The sequence below is a fragment of the Mauremys reevesii genome, linkage group 12 (assembly GCF_016161935.1).
Source record: "Mauremys reevesii isolate NIE-2019 linkage group 12, ASM1616193v1, whole genome shotgun sequence".
In the NCBI taxonomy this organism is placed as follows: Eukaryota; Metazoa; Chordata; order Testudines; family Geoemydidae; genus Mauremys; species Mauremys reevesii.
This window is the reverse complement of record NC_052634.1, coordinates 21454048-21470598: the sequence shown is the minus strand read 5'-3', so window position 1 is coordinate 21470598 and position 16551 is coordinate 21454048. Positions and strand designations below refer to the sequence as shown.

Sequence of the window (16551 nt, the reverse complement as noted above, 5' to 3'; positions counted from 1 at the left end):
GATGCCGAACTTAGTGCGGACACCCGATCGGCACAGCCCCCTGCAGACCTGCATTCCTGAGCTCAAGCGATCCGCAGGCCTCAGCCTCCCCAGGAGCTGGGCTCACAGGCACCAGCCACGGGGCTCGGCTAGTAACAGGGTCTCCCGCTTCCAACTTCAGGCTCAGCCTGGGAGCTCTGTGCAGGCTGAGCCTGAGCGGGTGGAAGTGGAGCCTGGAGCTGAGCTGATGTGCTGAGGGTTATTTGCACTGTGCGCTTCACACGGAGGTGAAAACACAGGGTACAGATCTTTGAGCACAACCCTCATCCTGAGGAATGGGGGGGGCTGCATAAAGAGAGACTGGCTCTCCCTGGTGGGGCTACAGCGGCTCTTCACAGGGGCAGTCCCACTGCCAATCGGTACCAGAGTTTTGCCGGCCTCCTTTCCTGGGCTGGCTCCCCTCTCTTTAGGGAGACTGGTGTCCCCAAACTTCCCAGAAACCATCATAGCGAGGCCAACCTGAACACAGACACCTGGTCAGCACCCCGGTGTGCAGCCCTGAACTCCGGCAATCAGCTACACTCAGCTGCCCACCCAACAAGCGTTACACGCAGGAGCCTTCGTGCCCCACGTGTTCAGGTCGCTCCCAGTGCCAGCTTTAAACTCCGCTGCTCAGTTCTAAGCGTTGGCCACATGGGGGCAGCCTGGAGCTCAGCCAACGCCTCCCGTTGCTGGTTGCGTTTCCCGCTCCTCGTGGCAGGTTCACACCCCGCAGGCAGATCTCTGAATCGGAGCCGAACCGTTCCCCAAATCCAGCGCTTTAGCAGCAGCTTTGCTAGGAAAGCGCTGACGTCCCCAAGTAAAGTAAGAGCCAGAGCGCTGTGTCCAGGATCTTCTATTGGGCCCCTCACCGTGGTGTCTGTCAGGCGCAAGGAGAAACCAGGGAAATGTTTTCATGGCGTTTAAGGGCAGAAGGGGCCATGGGGCCCGGCTTCTTTTGTGGCCTGGCAGCTGGAGCTTTAAACTCTGCTTGTGAGCTCTGCGCCTTGGCCAGACGGGGACAGCCTGGAACTGGGAAATGCTACTTCTCCCCCCACCCCCATCTCATGTCGAACTGCAGGCGCCGCTGTCGTCCCAGGTAAGATCCCGGATGTTTTGGTGCCCCCTTCCCCCGCCCAGGAGCCGAGGAACCTCTGCCCCCCATACAGAATCCTGGATGTGTGGGTGTCCGTCCCTCTGCAGAGGATCCCGGAGTGTGGATGCCCTTGTCCCCCCCTACAAGATCCTCGGTGTGTGGGTGCCACTCTCCCCCCCCGTAGATCTCTGGTGGGTGGGTCCCCAGGGTGTGAGTGCTCCCATCCCCCGATACAGGCTGGGGGGGGTATAACTGGCTCTCCCTGTCCTGCCCAGGCGGTGCTACAGCAGCTGCTCCCAGGGGCAGCAACCCCACTGTCACCCTGCAGCTTTAACCTGCTCCAGGGGTGACCTGCTTCACCCTCCTTTGGGAGCCTGGGGACCCCGAACTTCCCAGAATCACCTGATTGATGCCGAGTTTAGCACAGACACTGGCTCAGCATGGCAGGGTGCAGCCCTGAGCCCTGACAATCAGCTTCCCTCCGCCTCCTGCTGCACGGCGAGGATCCCACGCGAGAGGCTTCGTGCCCAGTTTGTTCAGGAGTGTCCCAGGCTCCAGCTGTAAACTCCGCTGGTCAGTTCTAATCTTTGGCCACACGGGGGCGGCACTAACGGTCCCATCTAAATGCTGTTTGCGTTTGACCCTTCGGATCGCAGATTGTAACCGCGGGCAGATCTCTGAGTGCAGCCAAATCCCTCCCCAAACTGAACATTGAAGCAGCAACTCCCATTGGAAAGATCAGGATTTTTGCCTTTAAAAACAAGGGAAATATCTGCAGTGAGAGACTGAAGAAGCTCAATTGATTTCATTGACTCCATGAATGTTCTTCTGTGTACCCCTAAGAGTCATGCCCCACTATTTAGGGACCACTGAACCCTACTCGCTAAGCAGGGGCTAGTGATGCCAAAGCCCAGGGAAAGGGAGAACAAGTGCGGGGCCCCCAGCACTGGAACCATGTGAAGGGGTTGCAGGAGAGGTGTAATGGCTGGTGGCTCAGGGAGTTAAGGGCAAAGGGGGCACAGGAGGGGGCAGGAGTTAGGGGTGAAGGAGGTGCAAGGGGTGGGAGTGCAGGAGCTAGCGGTAAAGGGGGAGTGGGGATCATCCAGGGGCAATGGGGAAGTGCCAAAGTACAAGCTTTGCCCAGGGCACCATTTTCCCTAATGCTGGTCTGAGCAAACAATTGGAAATGCCCCTTCAGTGAGACCAGAACCATAGTGTAGAAAAGCCCCTTTGTTAAGTGGTTGTGGCTGAGGGCTTAGGGAGATGGGTTAGAAAACAACAGCCACTTGTCTGTGGAGGTTTGATTCTTGCCTGCTAGGCCAGGCTGGGGTATGGTGTCTCCATGGCTGTATTTCCAGTGTCTGATCTGCCACAGGGAGCCAAGTCTAGACATACTCAGAGGCTCTATGCCAGGGTTTCTCAAACTTCCTTTCACTATAACCCCTTTTTGCCAAAAAGCTTACTACATGACCCTAGAAAGACGCACCAAGCCCCTCTACACTGAGCACAGGCAGAGGAGACAAAGCCTGAGCCCTGCCCCAGTTGGGGGAGGGCAAAACCAGAGCTTGAGGGATTCAGCCTTGGGTGGTCGGGCTCAGACTTTTGGTTTCAGCCCCAGGCACCAACAAGTCTAATGCCAGCCCTGGCGACCCCATTAAAACAGGGTTATGACCCACTTTGGGGTCTTGCCCCACAGTTTGAGAACCACTGCTCTAGGCTGATGGGAGAGAGTTTTCCTGTGGGTGCAGTTAATCCACTTCCCAAGAGGTGGCAGCTATGTCAGTGGGAGAAGCTATATCGGTGGTTGTGCAAGCTGTGGTGTTTACCACATTTAAGAAGTTTAATCAAACCCCATTTTGAAAACCACCTGTGGTCTGGGAATGGCAAAGGACCTCGATGAATCAGGGTTTGTCCTTCAAAGTCCTGGACATCACGATTCCATACTCCTGTTGTCATTGGGGATATTGCTCAGTGTTAGAGTGCTTAACTGCAGTTTTCACGTAGTCCTCAGTTCAAACCCCCGTGTTCTCTTATAACCTTCTTTCTTTTTTTTTTTAAAAGTTAAACATTTTCATTTCCATTCTCCATTATGTTCAGGGGCTCCTCTATACAGGAGTGCTTGATATCAATGTAAACACTCAACATTTTGCTGTCCAAATGCACAAAAACCTAGCAAAGCTGTCCATCAGCTGAAATCAGTTCCAATCCTCTAAGTGTCTAGTTTATGTTTTCATCAGTTAAACAAAGGTATCATACGAATGTACATTCGCAGATCCCTCTTCTCCAGGAGCTATGTTGTGCAGAAGAACAAGAACCACATCCAGTTGCAGTTCAGGAATCTGATGACCAAAGAGCCACAAAGTGTTCTGAGGGCTGGAGAAAAATGCCTTCTAGTGAGCTATTGAATGAGCTCAACCTGTTTAGCTTATCAAAAGAAGATTGAAAGGTGACTTCATTGAAGTGTTGAAGGGCCTTAATGGAGAGAAAAGATGGGGTATTAAAGGGCTCTTTAATCTCGCAGAGAAAGGCATAACAAGACCCAATGGCTGGAAGGTGAAAAGAGACAAATTCATATTACAATTAAGGCACAAATATTCACCATCGAGGATGATTCACCACAGGAACAATCTCCCAAGGAAAGTGGTGGATTCGCCATGTCCTGATGTCATTTCATGAAGACTAGCTATCTTTCTGGAATGTGTTTGCCCCAAAAGTAGATATTGTGTCATACAGGAGGCCTGTGATATGCAGGGGGTCAGGTTAGATGCTCTAATGGTCTCTTCTGGCAAATAAAGTTGACTAATTTCTGAAAAACTGAGTGTAGCATTGGGAACAGCATCTGATGTTTTCCTGTCTAGCCGGCTTGCTTCCTAGAACGAACGCTCCTTGAGTGGGGTGATCCACAGGGAGTAGCTCAAACCTCCAAAGTGCCTGGCCAGGGGCAGGACATTGGCACAGCAAGGGAGGGGTGTGGCAGTGACATCACAAAGGCTTTTTGCAGGACCTCAGACTATTGGTCAAAGGCGGTGGGGAGGTGGTGACCTCACAGAGAGATGCTGACATCAGCCAGGCAGGATGGGGTGAGGGGCCAGGGAAACCTCAGAGACCCCTGTGGCTTTGCTTCAGCAAGTCTCCTTCTCCAGGTCTCTCTTTGAGGACTGAGAGTATTCGGGTTCACGTATATGAGTGCCAGGAGGAACCTCTTTCGAGTTTTCTCCTTCCCTTTTCCTGATTTTACTAGAAAACAGCCGTCCCTGTTTAGAAGGTAAGAGCCTCCTCGAGGTTTGAAACCTGTTCAGTCTGATCCATCTGGTGACAGTTGAATTCTAGGCATGGAAAACATGAGCTTAAGGAGGCAGAATTTTATTGCGCACCTGGGATTTTGTCCCTTAGAATCACTGGGGACATTAGGGTTTGTCCTTTTGGTTTCACCTTTTCCTCCATCCCTCCCTCCTTTCTCTTCGTCTCTTGCTTCTTTTGTCCTTTCTCCTGTTCCCCTCCCAACACCAGGAGGGGTGTGTGTGTGTGTTGCAGGGGAGTGCTCTGCAGCTCCCACTGTGGGAGGTCCACCTGAAAATGTGTGGCTGAAATAGTGCTTGGGCAGTGATCCCCACCGGTGACCTGGGCCATCCTTTGGGCGAGAACCCTCAGCCTCCCGTCCTCAGTCTCTACCCTGATTGGCTGAGCAGGGGGTTATTGACAGGGAGGAGACTCAGGTCCTTGTTGTTCTCTTTTAAGCCCAAGGAAATAAGTCAGAACCAGTCATATGTTTGATGAATTTTGCTGCTCCTCTGCATTAATTGTCTCTGAGCCGTTCATGATTCTCTTTAACATTGCAGTTCTCCTCAAATACTTGCTGAATATTTATTGTGCACTGTTGTTGGTCTGGAGCTCCTCTGAGAGCACTTTATTCAGGTCATTCAGTGTCTGAAATTCAAGATCTGATGGTTAGTTTGAAAATCAGGGCTCTTGGGTCCTATTCCCAACTCTGCCACTGACTGGCTGTGTGACCTAAGACAAGTCAATTCTCCTTTCTCAGCCTTAGCTTCTTCCTCTTTCAAGTAGGGATAATAATGATCCTCTCCTACCTACCTCACGGTGGGTGGGGATCCATTGGAGAGTGTCACTAGGAGTAGTGCATAATATGCGGTGTCCTATCATGTTTACTCAGAGCAGATTATGACATAATAGAATAGCTGAAATAGTCTATTTGATTTGTATTTTTTTTATTTTGAAATTGTTAAGAGCAGCAATTACTTAGCTCAGACTGAAGCATCTTATCTAATGTTTGCGATCTAAGTGTCTCCTCTTTGTGTGCGACGAGACAATTTAACACACTGTGACAAACAGGAGATGCTTTTTTTTTCCAACAAAATATTTTTGCAAAGAACTTTCAGCTCACTTGTTTTGATTTCGAGAAACAAACTGGTTTAGTCTGAAGGGGATTTTCTGACAGAAATGGTTTCAATGAAATTTCCCCACCATCTCGATTCCTGTCCTCTATCCCTTTCTCTGTTTTTTTTTTTTTTTTGTCCATTAGAACAGGAGTCAGGGCTGTTGGCTTCTCTTTCTGGCTCTGCCACCACCTTGCTGTGTAGGCCCTTGGGAAGGTCACGTCCCTTCTTTGTACTTCAGGCTTCTCCCCATCTGTCCAATGAGAACAGGGACAGTTCTCGAACTCTGGGCAATCATTTTCAGCCGGGCCCCGGCAGGGATAACTAAAAATTTATATAGATATATATATGTATATATAAAAAAGACTTTCATTCCTTAGGAACCGGTTCCCTATAAAAAGTTCTGATTTAAGGGATGTGCCACAGTATGTATTTTTTGTACCAATAGCGTTACCATGTGTCCGTATTTTCCCAGGAGGAATTTTTAAATTTGTAAATTTTAAAAATTCCTCCCAGACAGTGATTTAAGAACCAAAAAGCCTGACATGTCCAGGAAAATACGGGTGTATGTTAACCCTACCTAAAGTTCTTTTTTAAAAAGATGGGCCTGAACCAGAAACGAATTCCGTTTTACATGTGTGTGTCCCTGCCACTCCCTGGGGGTGTGCTAGGGTGACCAGATTTCCTGATTTTATGGGGACAGACCCAATTTTTGGGACTTTTTCTTATATAGGATCCTAATAACCCCCACCCCCTGTCCCGATTTTTCACACTTGCTGTCTGGTCACCCTACGGTGTGCACATGTGTGGGTTCCAGCTGCTCCCTGCCCCCCTCATTGAAGCAGGTGAGCAGGGTTACTGCCCTGGGAACTGCAGGCATCAGTGGACATGGGGCTGGCTGGAGGCAGGGCAGGGGCTGACTGGAAGTAGGGTCTGGCTGGAGACAGGGCAAGGGGTGCAGGGCTGGGCTGCAGGGGGTGCGGGGCTGGTGCAGGCAGGGTTTGCAGCAGAGGCTGGCTGTGGGCAGGGGGTGTGGGGCTGGCTGTGGGCAGGGGCTGGCTGCGGGCAGGGCAGGGGGTGCAGGGTCTGGCTGGAGACGGGCTGGCTGTGAGCAGGAGGTGCAGGGCTGGCTGGAGACAGGGGCTGGCTGCGGGCAGGGCAGGGCAGGGGGTGAGGGGCTGGAGGCAGTCCAGGGGGTGCAGAGCTGGCTGGAGATGGGCTGGCTGCTGGCAGGGGGTGTGGGGCTGGCTGCAGGCAGGGGCTGGTGCAGGCAGGGCAGGGGGTGAGGGGCTGGAGGCAGGGCAGGGGGTGCAGCAGGGGCTGGCTGCAGGCAGGGGGTGCAGGTACAGAGGGTACAGCCCACCCTGTACGGTAAGTGCTCCCTCTTCCCTCCCTCAGCACCGGGGTAGCAGCAGCAGCCCGGGGCCTGGGGGCTATTTACATGGCCCAGGGCTCCCCTGTTTCCACCGCCCCGGCCCTGTAAATAGCTGTGGGAGCCCTGGGGAAGCGGCGGGGCTCTGGGGGCTATTTAAAGGGCCGGGGCGGTAGAAGCAATGGGAACCCTGGACTTTTTAAATAGCCCACAGCGCCCCGCAGCCCTACCCCAGCCCTATCCCAGCCCCTACTGGGAGCCCCAGGCCCTTTAAATTGCCCCCTGGGGAAGCCAGGCCACCCCAGTGCGGCGAACCGGCTCTTGCTGGTACACGTTACCGGGGCTTGGGCACGGGGCCCTCTTAGGCATGGGGCCCAATTCAGGGGAATCGGAAGAATCGGCCTAAAGCTGGTCCTGTGTGAGGGTGGGGTGGGGTCGGGTGGGGCAGGACTTGGTCCCATTCTGGGCACCACCAAAAATTATCCAAACCTGCCGCCCCTGTCCAGCCCAACCTTCTGCTGATGCACCTCAACCCACACCCCTGCAGGGTTTGAAGCTTCCATTGCTTAAATTCCAGGACACTGAGGGATTTCAGCTCCCCTTTGCCCAGAGGGAACCTTCACCCCACTCCCAGCCAGGTTCTTGTCCATGGGAATCACTGTAGGGGGGCTGGGTCCCGCTGGGTCTTTTCTTTCTCTGTGACAGGCCAGGGTGCAATAACTGGGGCATCTGAGCACCCAGGACCTTCTGTGGGGCTGCCATTCCCCTTCCCCTTCTGTGGTCTCATCTGTCATTGACTCCAGCCTTTTTTCTATCCATCGTCAGCACCATCCCAAGCAAGCTGCACTCGCCTCAGAAAGACAGTGTCCCCTGGTGGGTGTAAATCACTGACCTCTCTCCTCTCTGAGCACTGACTGCCCCTCTGTTTCCTTGCCTCTCAGTCTGTGCAGATGGGACCTTTCCCTCCAGTGCTGGAGGATTCACCCTTCTCATCTACCCTTGTCCCAAGCAGCACAGCGGGTGGGAATCTTACATGTAGTGAGGTGACTTAGGAGCAGAAACCCCCCCAGACCTTCCATGCAATTGGCACTTGCCCCTCACTGAGCAGGATTGAAACTCCTGCAGGGAGACTGCTGGGCCACATCCCCTCTGGGCATGAGCAAAGCAGCAGGGTGAAAAGAGCTTGGAGATGCTGGGGATTGAACCCAGGACCTCATACATGCAAAGCATGTGCTCTACCACAAAGCTACAGCCCCAGATAGTCTTTGCTTGCTATGGTTTACACCAGGTGTAGGCAACCTATGGCACGTGTGCCGAAGGTGGCACATGAGCTGATTTTCAGTGGCACTCACACTGCCCAGGTCCTGGCCACCAGTCTTGGGGGCTCTGCATTTTAATTTAATTTTAAATGAAGCTTCTTAAACATTTTAAAAAACCTTATTTACTTTACATACAACAATAGTTAGTTATATATTATAGACTTATAGAAAGAGACCTTCTAAAAACATTAAAATGTATCACTGGCATGCGGAACCTTGAATTACAGTGAATAAATGAAGACTCGGCACAGCACTTCTGAAAGGTTGCTGACCCCTGGGTTACACTCAGAGCCCTCTTGTTTCCAGAGCACCCAGTGGCCTAAGAGCAGCATGGGGGACACATTCCCTGCTCTGAGAGCAAACCTGCTGTCCTGGAGATTGCTGGTTCTTAGGGTCACTTTGCAGCAGGGCCAGCCCAACCCGCAAAGGGAGAAACAATCACATCTCCACCAACACTCACAATCACACACACACCAGAATATTCACAATTGTGCTCAGAGACACAACCGCACACAGTTCACTCCCACTGCTCCCAACACAAGGACCTCCTGCCCCACACAGCCTGTGCCGAGACCTGTGGAACTCACTGCCACTGGAAAGCTACCAATGAGAATGGACCTTTCCAGGAGACCAATAGACATGGCCGTGGCGACAGAGGGGGCTGGGCTCCCAGGATCTGACCCGGACTGAGACTGGGTCTGACCTAGAGGGGTCTATCCAGCAGGGGGCAGTGTGACCCCCACACAAACCCACCAGAAGCGCCTTTCTTAGCGGGTCTCCCAGGCCATCCCCCACCCTGCCCCGGGTTGGGTAACAAAGGGGCAGTATGGGACTCTGGGCCGTGTCGCAACCTGGCCCCAACCCTCGTGCCCACAAGCTGGCGAGTTGGGTAACTGCCAAGGGATTGCACAAGAGAGAGTTAGAGCCAGAGAGAGAACCCAGGAGTCCTGGCTCTCACCCTGACACACACTCTAACCACTGGACCCCACTCCCCTCCCATGGCTGGCGATAGAACCCAGGAATTCTGACCACTAGCCCCCTCCCCCCCACCACTGTGACCACTAGACCCCACACTCCCCTTTCAGATTTTAGTCCTGCTGCCTCTTCTATCCACCCACCCCACCTGTCCATCCCTTTGCTGCAGGTTTCTGGGGTGTCACCCCTGCTCTGCACTCCCCCAGTGTGGCCCAAGGCCTTTCCTCCCCCCAACCACACATCCTCTCCCCCCTCGTGCTGGATCGTCTGCTTCGCCCCCTGCTCCCTCTCGGGATGCGCTGTGCAGCGTGGATGGGCATTGTGGAACGGCCCAGCACCAGACAACGCAGAACGGACACCACACGCCCTGCCCCACCTCATCTGAGCTGCTCTCCAGGTTCATTGGAGCCCAGTGCCCCACACTTTGGCACTCCTGCCCCACATGGGGTAAGCTGCAGCCCCTGCCACACTCCGCAGAGGGGAGAAGTGTCAGGCCAGCCAGCCCTTGTAAGATGGGGAAATCACCACCAGGGTCAACAGTATGGGGGCTGTGGCATACAGAGAAACAGTTGTTGCACCGGCAGAGGGCAGCAGAGCATGCATACCCACAGAAACACACAATTGCAAACATACACAAACACATATATGCATCCACCCACCCACACAATTACAAATATACACAACACCCACACAAATCCAGCCAACATCAACACACCTGCACAGCCTCAAACACAACCCCCACAGCTGTAATCACCCACCCACAAACAAAACCCTTGCAAAAAACCACACAAACACATGCAAAAATCAATTTATACACCCACCCACCATCCCCATTCTGTGCACACACCTTGGGTCACTGCGACACTGAATACTTCAGTTGGATGGGGGGCCCAGCAGCATGGCTATTCCCTGCCCCCCAGGGCTCGCAGGGGGTGGATTGGGGGCACAGGGGGCACAATCCAGTGCCAGCCAAGGGGGGGGGTTAGAGGTGGTAAGGGGGCCATGGTTCCTGACACAGGCTCCTTCGAGGATTTGCATTTCTTGGTAGTTTTCACCCTATCACCACTTTCTGCCCAGCCCCCTCCTGCTGTGCAAGATGGTTCGGGCGGAGGGGGGGATGGGAAGATCCCAGGAGTCCTGGCTCCCAGCCCCACCTGTGCTAAGGTACGAGACTCCACTCTAACCCCAGCGCTGGGACTGGAACCTAGGAGTCCTGACACCCATCTTCTATTCCTCTAACCACTAGACCCCACTCCCCCCCTTTTAGGGAGCCAGGACTCCTGGGTTCTGTCCCCAACTCTGGGAGCAGAGTGGGGTCTAGTGGTTAGAGCAGGAGGAGACAGGACTCCTGGGTTTTATTCTCAGTGCTGCTGTTTGACCCTGGGCCTCAGTTTCTCCTCGCACTTTTTGGGTATGGAGCCTGTAAACTCTCTGGGGCATGGCCTGTCTTTCGCTGTGTCTGGGCAGCGCCTGGCCCAAAGGGGTCTGATCTCAGCTGGGGCAGGGACTGTCTTTGTGTCTGTGTAGCCCCTGGCACAAGCGGGGTTTGATTTTGCCCCGGTCTCTGTAGGTGCTGCTGTTGTACAGATAAATAATCATGATACTAGAAGCTATGGCAGTGCGTGAGTGCACCACCATTGCCGTGCAAGGGCTAAATGTGATTCTTGTTATCCTTGTGACAGCCCCCCCCTTGCACCATTTCTCCCACCCCTGGCTCCCCGATTCTCCGCCCTGAGCCCCTTGTGCTACTGCCCTTGTCAACGGCAGCGCAGAAAGCCCTAGTGCCAAAAGAAGATGGGGAGGGGGGGAGCTTTGCAAAAATCGGTCACACCAATAGGAAACCAGCCCCAGCAGTTTGTGATGTCACTTCCCAAAATTAGATACACACCACACACACACACACACACAGTCCCACTCAAACCGCCCCTTTTGCCAATGCACCACCTCACCTCGTCCAGGGAGGTCTAGGCGGGAAGCTCCATGTGGGAGCGGTGATGGACGGCACCATCAAGGTAGGTTCTGGAGATGGTCCTCCAGGTGCATCTCAGCTCCAACTGGCACTGGGCTCACGCTTGGCTGCGTTCAGTTCTTCTCTCTGGTGTGCGCCCCGGCTTCACAAACGCCCCCGCCCCCTGCTCTTTCCTTCTGGTACAAAAAATATCCTCTTCCTTCGCCCCAGAGAGAGATACCCACGGTGCTGCTCAGCACACGCCTTCCCCGCACCTTCCCCCCCATTCCCAGGAGCGTGCAGGAAGGGGGTCAGGATTGGAGAGAGCCCGTGTCCCGAGGGGAGGGTATGGGGGGACTTGCACCCTCCACGGAGCATGGGGGTGCCAATAGGCATCTATGGATGGTCCCCCCAAGCAGGGCCAGGACGGAAATGGGGGGCCTGTGCCCCCAACATGGAGAATCTGGGGTGCAACCTTACTTAACGGGTCAGTCTGTCCTTTCTCTGACTGTCCCATTCCATCTTCAACTAGCGCTTGTGGTTCATTCGTTCTTTTTCATTCCTTTCCTTCTCTAGCTTGTATGTTCTTGCTTTCTTTTTTCCCCTCTACCTTTCACGCTCTTCCTTTCTTTCCTTCTTTTTCTAATGTTTTTTTTCTCTCCCTTTATTTCTTTCTCTGCCTTTCACGTTCTTTTCGCTCTCTCTCTTGGTGATTATTTTTTTCACTCGCTCTTTTTCCTTGCTCCCTTCCGAGCCAAGCGGGTTCTCCTCGCACACAGATTTTGACAGGTTTTCCTCCTGATCAGCAAGTGGATTAAGCACGTCTTCAGTGGGGGTTTGGCATAGGAGGGAGCAGGCTGGCCGGTGTCTTTGTGGCCGTCTGCTGGCCACGCATAGGCTTGGTCCTGCCTTCCTCTGGCCCTGACCTCGGTTGCTCTGTGGCTTTTAAGCCTCCGCTTGGAGCTGTCAGCACCAGCCGCCTCTGCTCTAGGTGCCCAGAGGAGGAGAGGTGCTGGGCTCCAGCCTGGGACTCTGCCTCCCTCCTGCCTAGCCCTGACTATGAAGCCTGGCCCTCCTTCCTTTAAATGCCATGTGGGCAAGAGGTAATGTGGCTGCAAGCAAAATGGCCAAACTTGTGGGCCTCATGTGAAGCAGCAAGAATCCCAACCACCTGGTCAAACCACAGGCATCAGGGTCACAAGTTCTAGAGCCCCAACCAATTTTGGCCATCACAACCCAAGACCTGGCTCCAGTGGGCAAGTCACCCAGCAGGAGGGGAAAGATTTGCTCTTGCACAGCTGGAGACAGGGAAGTTGAGCACTGGGAGCTCCAGGGCTTTACCACAAACCAACCCAAGGTCCCACTGAGATTTGAACTCAGATTGCAGGAGTCAGAGTCCTGAGTGCTGCCCGTTACACCATGGGACCAGCTTGTGCTGCCGTCTTTGCACATTGGTGACCCTCACGGGGCTGGCTCATGTAAGGGACTGTTGGCCCCTTACTAAAACTTAGTGGGATTTTTGGTTGGCTAGTTCCCAGTCCCAGTAGAAGGGCAAAGGCCAATGGGAAATCAGGCCCCTGAGACTGACAGTCCCCAGGGTCAATGGGGAGAGGCCAAAGCTCCAAGTTAGCTGCACTGACAGGCTAGGCAGTGTAATGAGGGAGTTACCAGGCCAGGGGGTCCCATCCTCCGTGGGAGCTGGAACTGCCTGGGCCAGAGTGGGGCAGAGCTAAGGAGAGAGCAGGAGCCCGAGAAGAGCCGGGGAGCAGAGCTGCACCAGGCAGGGAGAACCAGAGCAGATCTGGGCTGGGAGCCAAGCCGCAGCAGCACGAGCCGTAGAAGCTGCCCAGGGAGCAGATCTGTGCTGGGAGAAGAGCTGCAGCAAGCGGAGCCAGAGGAGCAGCCCAGGGAGCTGGAGGCAGAGCCGCAGCAGCACTGGGGCTGGAGGTGGGTGCAGTGAGCAGCGTGGGAGAGCGAGGGGGACCCTGGGCAGAAGGCCCAGCACAAGGAGATGCCACCAGTCAAGAGATCTTGCAGGCCAGACTTTTGGGGGTGGGGGGATCATATCCCCTACATGGGGGCTGACACTGGGAACAAGGGGCCTGTCACCTAGAGCATGTGGCCACTGCCAGAGCAAGTGTCCAGCCCGTGGTGTCCCTGCAGCACAGCCAGGGCCTGGGGAGGAGGCCTGGGACATGTGAGGGAGAGATTGTGACCTGCCCTGACCCTCCAGAGACGCTGGTTGTGATCTCCCTGCACCACAGAACAGGGTGATGTGTTTTCCTTGAGGTTGTTGGTGTCATTAGGCATGACTCTAGGTAACTCAGGAGGGTGGAAAACCACAGTGTCAATGAAGCCTTTTTGTAGTAGGCCTGAATGAACTAAAGTCACTTCATGTCTGACCAGAGTGCCCCCATGTTAAACTCTAATCGACCTAGCAGGCCAGTAACCGAGAATGGAATGTGTAGCAGCTAGTTATCAGTGCAACTCTGATACCAGGAGGCAATGATGAGGCCTGCTTGCACCTGGATAAGTGTGGGGGCAGAATAACAGATCAAGGAAAGTAAAACAAGATAACTGTTCACAGAAGAGTTACTAACGAGCTAAAGTGGTTTTTGCCAAGTATGACTTAACTGCTTAATGTAATTGCTATTGCAAAGTGTGCCTGCTACATGGGAACGTAAGGGGGGGGAGTAAGGGGGGAGGAGTGTGGGGATAATGAGAATGCTTAGCTGAAATCATGTATAAAGAAAGAAAGCTGCTTGTATGTGTGTGCTTGATTTGAGACGTGTCTGTGTCTCCCTGCACCGCTTTTGAGGTCTCAAATAAACTTTGTTTGCTTCTCCACCTTGGTGTGTTTATTGGAGCGAAGCACACCAGGCAACGAACCACTGTTGCTGTCCTCGGGCCTCTGTGCCGGCAACAAGGTCAGGCAGCCTCTGGGTAAGGGGGTGGAGACTCAGATCCTTTCTCTGGCCAATTGCAGCACCAGGATCGTGTATAAACCAGGGAAGTTTTCCACAATAGCCAGACCTGAACCCCCTGTACACTTGTGCTCTGTCCTCATTGCTTCTTCTCTGTCTCTCTTCCCCTCATCTCTGCTGCCCCCCCCTCTGGGCTTTCTCAGCACCTGGCCCCACAGCGCTTCCTGCCAGCCAGACACTGCTTGTTCTAGGCCTGCTCCTGTGGATGTGGCCTCTCTCCTGATTCCTGAGGGAAGGAACCTTTCCAGGAAATGGCCACAGCTTCTGGGAATGCGCATGTGGCTGGTGGATAGCACCAGGAATCATTTGGCTCCTGGCACCTTAAAAAGCTGAGCACCCAGCCAGGGGCTTGAACCCTGGACCCTCAGAGTAAGAGCCTGATGCTCTATCAACTGAGCTACCTAGGCTTGTTGAGGCTATCTTCACTGTTCAGCACAAGAGTGAGCAGGCAGGCAAAACACAGGCAAAAAAAAGTCCCCGGAACCCCTCCTCTTTTTCTGCACAGCCACTGCCTGTCAGCAGGATTCCCCCTCCTCCTCCTCCTCCCTCCTGTGCCTCAGTGCGACTAAATCTCCACACCTAGACAGCCGGTCCGTCCGCTGCACCCCAATCCCCCATGCCTGAGCCTCCCTGCCAAAGCCCTGCACCTGGCTCCAGAGAATTAAGTCTCATGTGTCACTGGGAACTCGACTTCCTGTGCCCAGGGAGTCTCAGCCCCCCTCAGCAGATCACCTAAGAACAATGTCCACCTTTTTCAAAGAAGTGCTTGGAGGGGTTTTTCTCATGTTACCATGTGGCCTAATGGATAAGGCGTTTGAGTGTGGATCAGAAGACTGATGGGTTGAGTCCCTTGGTGGTTGTGTTTCTGTAGTTTTACCGTTGTGCTGAACATCCTGCTCCCTTCAGGGCTGGAACCTCTTCTTGGTCACTCAGGCCAATGCTCTGGCTTCAGCTAGAGTCCTGGGAAGGAGTTGGGGGGTGGGTGTCACAAAGGCTGGGGCATGAGCCCCAGGTGCTTCCAGTCTCGCCTTTGCCCTTCCTGACTTGCCAAAGAAAGTGGGCGGCTGCCCGGGCTAGCGTGTGCGCCTGTCCCTGTGCTTGAGGGGGTTGCTACATAGCATCTTCGGAGCCTGGGTGTTTCTCTGCTTCTCTCCAGCTGGGGAAAAGCCTCTTGGGGGTCTTCCTGCCCCACTGCAAAAGTGAGCACCGTGAATGGGACCAGTCAGAGGCCCCACCATGGGGCTGGCCCTGCTTTCCTACCATCTTGTGATGTTGGCCACAGAGCATCAGCAGCCGCCCCACATGCTGGTGGCCTTCAGTGGGTGTTTGGCATGGCAGGGAGCAGCCTGGCTGGGTGTTTTTGTGCCTGTCTGAAGGCCACACCTAGGCATGGTCCTGCCTTCCTCTAGCCCTGCCCTCAGTTGCTCTGTGGCTTTTAAGCCTTCCCCTGAAGCTGTCAGCACCAGCCGCCTCTGCTCTAGGTGCCCAGAGGAGGAGAGGTGTTGCTGGGTCACTTTTACAGATGCCCCTGTAAACTGGAACTGCCCTTGCTCAGCTGCACAGAGGAGCTTCCATCCCCAATCCCTGCCTGTCACTGCCCAGCAGCCTGTGGCACCATTCCTGAGGGCTGCTCTGCCTCACTCTCTTCCTGCCATGTTGGGAAAGACAGCTCCCATTTCTCCTTGTTAAAGGTCAGGTGGGCCAACTAGAGGCAGAAGCCCACAGTATCTTTTCCTATTGCAGAGCCCAAGCTCAGGGACTTGCCTTGGGTGCAGGCACTGCTGTGCTCCCAGAAAAGAAGCCACCCCTGCACAAAGGGGGATGACAGGGCCCACCAAAGCCCAAAATTGAACCAGGGACTTTTAGATCATCAGTCTAATACTCTCCTAACTGAGCTACTTTGGCAGCTGACAGCTAGCCCTTACCCAGGGCAGAGGATATTAGAAACTGAACATCCAGAGCTTGCAAGATAAAGGAGCAGGGGGGCGAGGCCTGGCGGTGTTGGCAGAATGGGAAAGCATCAGAGGGTTCTATGGCCACCAGGGGGCTTGGCAGGAGTCGGCGAGGGAGGAGTTGGCGGCTTTGTTCCGGCAGTTGCGCAAACACCACAACATTAAAGAAACCAACAGTGCCAAGTCCTGCAGTGTCGCCTGTGGGATTTCCACAAGAGCATCCAGGCAGGGGAGCCAGTCAGCGTGTGACTGTACGACCGGATCAAGCGACAGCTGCCCGAGTTCCAGGAGATGAGGCTGCAGCTGGCCAATATGAGCGGGAGCGCCAAGTGATGGGAGGGGGCGGCCTCCCCTGACAATTTTGCAGCCTGCAGGGAACGGAGACTGTAGTGAAACATGCTGTGCTGGCAAACCACACACGTGTTTATTACATTGGCTTAAGGTAAAGCAATGCTCAGGTTATTGATTAAGCATAGACTAGGCAATAGCGCAC

General features: G+C 54.1%; 2 non-coding genes across 2 annotated transcripts; both read right to left on the bottom strand.

Moving 5' to 3' along the window:
- Positions 1 to 8064: 8064 nt before the first annotated feature.
- On the bottom strand, positions 8065 to 8136 carry TRNAA-UGC. The gene has a single exon. It is a non-coding gene; the product is annotated as a tRNA-Ala (tRNA).
- Positions 8137 to 12477: 4341 nt separating this feature from the next.
- TRNAQ-CUG lies at positions 12478 to 12549 on the bottom strand. The gene has a single exon. It is a non-coding gene; the product is annotated as a tRNA-Gln (tRNA).
- Positions 12550 to 16551: the final 4002 nt, after the last annotated feature.